Source organism: Cricetulus griseus, chromosome 2 (genome assembly GCF_003668045.3).
Source record: "Cricetulus griseus strain 17A/GY chromosome 2, alternate assembly CriGri-PICRH-1.0, whole genome shotgun sequence".
In the NCBI taxonomy this organism is placed as follows: Eukaryota; Metazoa; Chordata; class Mammalia; order Rodentia; family Cricetidae; genus Cricetulus; species Cricetulus griseus.
In genome coordinates this window covers 207,471,981-207,479,542 of record NC_048595.1, presented here as the reverse complement: position 1 = coordinate 207,479,542, position 7,562 = coordinate 207,471,981, and positions in this window count along the sequence as shown.

Genomic DNA, 7,562 nt, shown 5'->3' with positions numbered 1-7,562 from the left:
TTTTTCTTTTTGAAGATTTTATTACTATATTTTTAATTATGTGTATATGCTTATGGCATGTGTGTACAGGTCTTTGCATCCTAGGGAATATATGATACCCTGGAGCTGCAATAAGAGGCATCTGTTAGACATCTGATAAGGATTTTAGCAACCAAACTGGGACCCTTTTCAAAGCCATTATGTACTCTTAAACACTATACCAACTTACAGCTCCCTCAAATCACTTTTAATAATTAAATCTTGTTTTCTGTTAAAGACATGTGACATTCTTAATGGCATAAACTTCAAGCAATATTTCATCATAAATTCATGGGACAATGGTGAGACAATAACATTTCCATGAAATACCATTGCTTTTTAAGTAGATACTTCCACTTCAGTGGAGTGACCTCCTTCTCTGAAAGAAAGCAAGAAGATGTACTATCTTGATGCTTGAATCAAAAAAAATCATGGAAAGCAGCAGTTGTATTATAGGTATTCAGGAAAAGCTTCTCTGGGGAGACCAAGGAGGAAGCTGGCCTCAAGAAGCACCTTTGAATTTGCTTCTGAACCAAGATGCACTGAAATTCTGTATAAAGTAAATCATGCTTCCATCATCAGCCATGGTCCCCTCCATTCTATTCACTAATGACATTGTGTGAGTTTCCTTAACAATGCTGGAGCCATCTGACAAGTAGTCACTGACAACAGAAGCTATTTAGTAACTCCTGCTCAGCTGGTCAGGCGAGGGGATGGCAAAATTCCCTCTCACACAGTGTTTTAATTATGGTTTCTATTGCTGTGATATACCACCATGACCACCTTGGAGGGAAAGAGTCTACCTTAGGGTAAAACTCTCTGGTCAAAATCCATCATTAAGGGAAGTCAAGCAAGAGCTCAAGGCAGGAACTGTAGCAGAAACCATGGAGAAATGATGCTGACTGGATTGTTCTTCGTGGTTTATCAAGACTGTTTTCTTTTTTAACTCAGGACCACTTGCCCAAGTATTGAACTGTTCCACCATGAAATGGGCCCATTCAAATAAACAATTAATCAAGAAATAATCCATATTTTTGCATACAGGCCAGTCTGGTGAATGCATTTTCTCAGTTGAGGTTCCCTCTTCTCAAATGACTCTAGCCTGTGAAGAGTTGACCAAAAAACACTACAAACTAACAAACAAAAACAAAGCACTGATATAGTTACTAATTTATACACTAGTCATATTGGTAGAAATCTCTCGGGGTCCATTTGGAAAGTAATTATGTGAGTTGCTCTGCTGGTTGACACTGCAACCAGTAAAAAAGAAAATGTATGTTTTGTTTACCTTTTATTTTGATATATACACTCATATCCTGTGGCATATCTAATTGCTAAGCTCTCATGCCCTTCATGATCCTTTCTCTAGCACTCAATGTTGATTCACAATCAAATGATAATAGCAAAAATTATAGATTCCTTAGAGTCATGAAGTATGGTAATATGTTTTATTTTTTCTTTGATCTTCAATATGTCACCTTGAGGTTGCTTCCTTATTATGTTTATGATGATTTCAGAGATTCAAGGAAGTAATGTAGAAAACTTCACACAAGTTTTCTCAGAGAAACAAAGCTAGAAGTGTGGAAGAACATTGATGCAGATGCAGCCATGTTCCCTAGTCCTGTGCTTCTGCACCTTTCACAGATGTCGCCATGAACATCTTACAGATACTCTTCTTCAAAATTGATTTTCAGAAGCCAATTAACTCTGAAGCAGGCATAAATGATTCCCTCCTAGGGCTGTTTACCATAAAGCAAAACTTGAGGATGAAAAAATCACATGGAAAATCATTCCTATGATGGGAAACCATGTTTTTATAGATCTGACATCTTAATCAGTCTGTGGACTCTTTTAGAACAATTTTTATTTCTCTTGATTACAGAACTACAATAATAGATATTCTTCCTAACCTTCTCCAAACTTGAAGGTATAAATCCATTGTTTTTCTTTTCTCACATTCACACAGTGGTATGAATTTCTACTTTACTACAAACATCTATCCAGCACTGTTTTGATTTACAAAATTATCTTCTCTAAGATTAGTTTTTCTCCTTATGTGAGTACCAACAATTTCTAATTCAGTCATATGTCCTTCTCTGTGTAATTTACCATTCATATGTATCCTAGCTTCTGTGGATGAACCTGCTATTTGACTACATTCAATACGATGTTCTCTAGTTAATGTGCTTATGTCTTTCATCCTGTCAAAAGTACAAGTTCCTCAGTGAAATAAAGGTAAGTCATATTGTAGCCAATACTTCTATTTTCTTTAGTCACAGACTAAATGTTAAAATTATACTTTCATGATATTATAAAACCCTTTCTTCTGAGTAGCTGGTATATACAATGTATTTAACACACACAAGTATAAATATATACTTACATATGCATATGCAATTTACCTCTCCTTTTACCTTAAAATTTATTTTTATAAACATAAAATTCTATTTAGATATCTAAGTTAAAATGTAAGTACTTTATGCAATGAAGAGATTCCTCAATCTTACCTTCCTGATAAAAGAAACTGACCAGATAGTGAAGGTAATATATATTTATTACATAATATATATTTATACCTTTTTTCCTAAAACAAACCCGTGGAGCTCCTGGGGGCCCATTTCCATTAGTAGGCCAGTCTAATTTTTCAAACTCAAGAAGTGTGACAAACTCACAAGCATATCCAAATTTTGACAATGACACATGTTGTCATCTAAATATTTCAAGCTTAAGAACCATGTAAGTGAAAACACACACCACATCACAAAATTTGATGTGAGTTTTCATGTTACATTGGACCAGATTCATAGACATCCCTAGAACATGAGGTTCTTGGACAGTGAGTTGGAAAGAGTTAAATGTCCTGTATCATCACCATCCTCACTCAGAGAGCAGTATCTTTGATGAGATCAGTAGAGCTTGTCTGGAGCAGGTTACTAGAGTATGTTCAGAAGGAGCCTGGTAAGGCACAGACATTTACCCTGAAACCCAATCTAGCAGTTTAAGTTTCACTATGGTGTCTCAAAGGATAAAATTAATTTATTTTTATAAATAGAACATTTATATTTACAAAACAGCTTTTCGTGGGTGCAATATATGATTTATCACAAATGGAAACAGCCCCTTGAGGCTGGAATATAATAGAATTATTCAATGATGAAAATCAACATAAAAAGTTTTAAAATATCTTAAAACAATTAATACAAACTCAATATCTTTCTTAGTGAATCCTGAAGAACTTTCAGTCATTATTTATTTGTGCATATTTTTATATGGTTTGGGAGGATAATAGCCATATTTTTCTAAGAACTGCTTGACCGTGATAATTTCAATTTCACACTGATGAGGATCACACCTCCATACTTGTGACTCTAGAAGTTGGGATTCAATCAGCTGCACCTGGAAAATACCTGGATAAAGGGCATCTGTACTGAGTATGTGCAGATGTAGTATTTGCTGGGTTTTTTGGTGGTGCCAAAAGTATCAGACAAGAAGCAGTTTAAGGAAGGAAGAGTTTATTCTGGCTCATGGTGGAGGTACAGTCCATCATGACAGAGAAATCATGGCAGCGGGAGTGCAAGGTAACTGGTCACATTGCCTTAAAGTTCCAGAAAACAGAGACAAAGGCTGGTGCTCAACTCGTTTGCTCCCTCTTACTGGGCCTGACAGTCAGAGTATCTTCCTTCCCTTGTTTCCATAGTGTTCTCAGAGCTGTCAGGTTGGTATTCAATATTAGCAATCACATTTGGGGTTCCTGGAGCTAGTCACCCATGGATATCATGCAGCTATTAGCTTGTAAGCAACCGTGTTGTATGTGTTCACTCATAGTAGTAAGGAGAAAAAAAATCACATGTTTTCTAATTCCAAGGATGACCTTAGACCAGAATTCCTGGGGAAAATAAAAAATTATTCAGGGGCATTTTGTTTGTTTTCTTAAGAGATTGAAAACAGAAATAACACCTGATTTGAACAGTGTTGCTCCTTGAGTATCAAGGTAAAATTGAACTGTTCTTCATAAAATGTATTGCCTTTTAAAAATAAATATTTGGATGTAACCTGTTTGCATGTTTATTCATATCTACCTTAATTTTTTTGAGACAGAGTTTCTCTGCATAACAGCTTTGACTGTCCTGGAGCTCACTTGTATACCAGGCTTGTCTCGAGTTCACAGAGATCTGCCTGCTTCTGTCTCCTGAGTGCTAGAATTAAAGGCATGCACCTCCACGGCCTGGCCACAACTACCTTTATTAAATTACAAACATTCTAAAATCATACAGTTAAGTCAACTCTGATCATCCACATCAAGAAAAGCCCTACTTCCATGTTGCACCCTGGATTTTGACCATATACAAACAGCATTTCTTTAGGAATTTTACTTATACATCCATTGAATTGTTCCAGCAATCCAATAACTTCTCTTTAACCTCAAGTTCATCAATTTTCCCTTATCAAAGATCAAGTTTTGAACTTCTCTTCACTTCTACAGCTGCTTACAGTCCAAGCTTTACTATGTATTCATTCTCTTGTGACACCCCTCTCCTTTCTCTCCCTCAACTCCTTGGTGAATATCACTTCCACACTGGCATGAAATCCACTCATTTCCTGCGGGTTCCTAAACTATCCTTAGAGTGTGCCCAATGTTCCCAGTTCCACACCCAACAATTCCCTAATTCACCTTCAAAACTTTCCAGGTCTCCCTCAGTTTTTAACATTCACTCAGTCTCCCTGTTCTGTTAGCATCATCTTTTATTTCCACAAGGAGGAAAATGGAAAGAAAAAGCAGAGACCAGCCATTTTCATTTTTGCCACTAATGTAACCAATGTGTCTGCATTCTCATTTCACAACGTTGCCTTTGTCACACTGAATGCAATTTTCAGACATACATTTAAAGCCAACATTCTCCTTCCACGATGGGTTTGAGCGGTCTGAACCTGAGTTCCTGATCATGGCTCACATCTTTGTATTGTTTGTCCTCACGTGTCTCCAATGGATGGGTGGCTCTCGTTTTAGCCGATTCCTCAGTCTTCTATTCCCCTCATACTATCTGTCCCTCATTTTAGGAAAGAAAACATAAACTAAAGTACTTATAAATTTTCCTTCCATTTCCCGATCAATGGTGTTTTATTAACTTTATTTTTCAGATTAAAATACAATTATATTATTTATTCCTTCAATTTCTTTTGAAATTGTCCAATATACTCCTACCTTATCTCTTTGAAATTCTTGGCCTCTTTTTTATTGGTTGTTATTGCATACATATGTGTACATGTACACACACACACACACACACATATATATATATATATATATATATATATATATATATATATATATATATAGAGAGAGAGAGAGAGAGAGAGATAGAATGTGTTCAGTCCATATACTGTCACTGTCATATATGTTTTCAGCTTTGAGTGTTTGGCAATGGACAGCCAGCTGATGTGTTCTTCCCTGTAGAAGATCATCTCTCCCTCTTCCAACTTTTCTCAGTTGCATATAGTTCTTTGTGTAGGGTTAAAAACCTGTGGGATTTTCCCATTTCAGTTTGAGAAGCAAGCCCATTGTTGTTGTCCTTGTTCAGTCAAGTTTGGGGAGTAACGTTTTTGAGAATTTATGGGTATAGCTTCTGATATTACAAGGAAACACAGCTCATAGCAAACTTCTTGATCCTCTAGCCTTTTCAGTCTTTCTGCCTGGTGAGTGTCTCTGACCTCCCCTTCCACACCATTTTTATAACCCTGATGTTTAGCCTGGATCTCCCAACCACTATACCAGGCTAGTTTGGCCTTCCTTGCCATCACTGAAAAGAAGTTCTAGGTTTAGGCAAGGATCATCTCTACCTGTTCCCCCAAACATAGGACACTCTTATGTCATATCCAACCTTTCTACCCAGAAATATCTACCCCCACTTCCCAGACTTGCAACAGGAAGCACATCCTGCATACCAGCCCAGTTTGCTCTGAACACCTAACTACATTCCACCCACACCATTTCCAATATTTAGACACGATCAATCTCCACACAATCTCTTCATCCCCAACCTGCTCTGTACATAATAAACTCAGAATTTATAAAGTAAGTCCACATTCCCAGAACTCATCACATAGGTATCAAGAAAATGAAGGATCCATCCAGAATTGCCTCTCCCAAACCTACCAGTCCTATACAAATCCATTACAATGAGAATTGCCAGGATAAATTCCAGGATACATAATTTAAAAAGCACAATCATAAAATTAATTAAATATTTGAAGGAGTTTAAAGATTATACAGAGTAATTGTTCAATGACATTAAGGAGAAAAACTTAAGGAGAATAAATAGATAAAAAAAAAAATGCCCAAGCAAACACAAATGTATGGATTTGACAAAGACAATCCAAGACTTAAGAATAGAAATCAATACAGAAAATACAATGAAAAGGACTCAAGGTGAAATGAAGATGGATTTGAGAAACTCAGTATCCTAGCTAGAAAATGCAAAGGAAAACCTTGCAAGTAGAATGAATCAAGCAGAAGATATACTATCAGGTCTCAGGGCTGCTTTGGGAATTATCTGAATCTAGCTTTCAATTCCACCTCCTCAGGGGCATTGGATCATCCTTGTGGCCCAGACCTGAAGTTCTGTATTTCTTAACCTGGTATTTGGTTCTTGCTGCTGAGCTTTCTCAACTGCACTCCAGCACTGAGTTTGTAATCTTCTCCCTAGTCCCTAATTCTCTCTTTACTTGACTCTTGGGAAACGCCCCCTTCCTTCTCATACTATAGCCTGCTTTTCAGGTACTATGGCTGACCTAACTCCTCCTTGCCTACTTTGCTTTCCACCTCCTTCAGCTCTATTCCTACCTTTTCCCCTTTGTTTCCTCTCTTCTCTTTCTGTTCCCTATAATCACTTTCTACCTTGACCTGTTCCTCTTCAATGTCATTATCAAGCATCTGACCACTAAATTCATACTTAAGTCTGCAACACAGGCTGTCCACTTCAACTTTAGGATTAACCACAAGCTAAAGGCCAAACTCTTTAGGTCATTTTTTACCACTCCACACACTAAGTTAAATTTGGTTCTTCCTAGTTTTCCTAAAAGTTCCTATGATTTAGTGAGCTTCAAACATCAGGGTTTGTCTTATTTAGGGTTTCTATTGTTACCACAAAACACAATGACCAAAAAGCAAGATGGGGAGGGAAGTGCTTATTAGGTTTATACTTTAGCATTGCTGTTCATTACTGAAGAAGTCAGGCAGGAACTCAAACACAGCAGGATCTCAGGGACAGGAGTCATGGAGGGGAGCTGCTTACTGGCTTGTTCCCCATGACTTGCTCAGCCTATCATCTTATAGAATCCATGACCACCAGCCAAGGGAAGGCACCACCCACCATGGACTGGGCCCTTCCCCATTGATCACTGAGTGAGAAAATGTCGTACAGCTGGGTCTCATCAACGAGTTTCCTCAAATAAGGCTCCTTCCTCTGATTACTCTAGCTTGTGTCAAGTTGACACACAAAATAGCCTGTACAGGGTCTTTCTTGACTTTTCTCCTTACTTTCTAT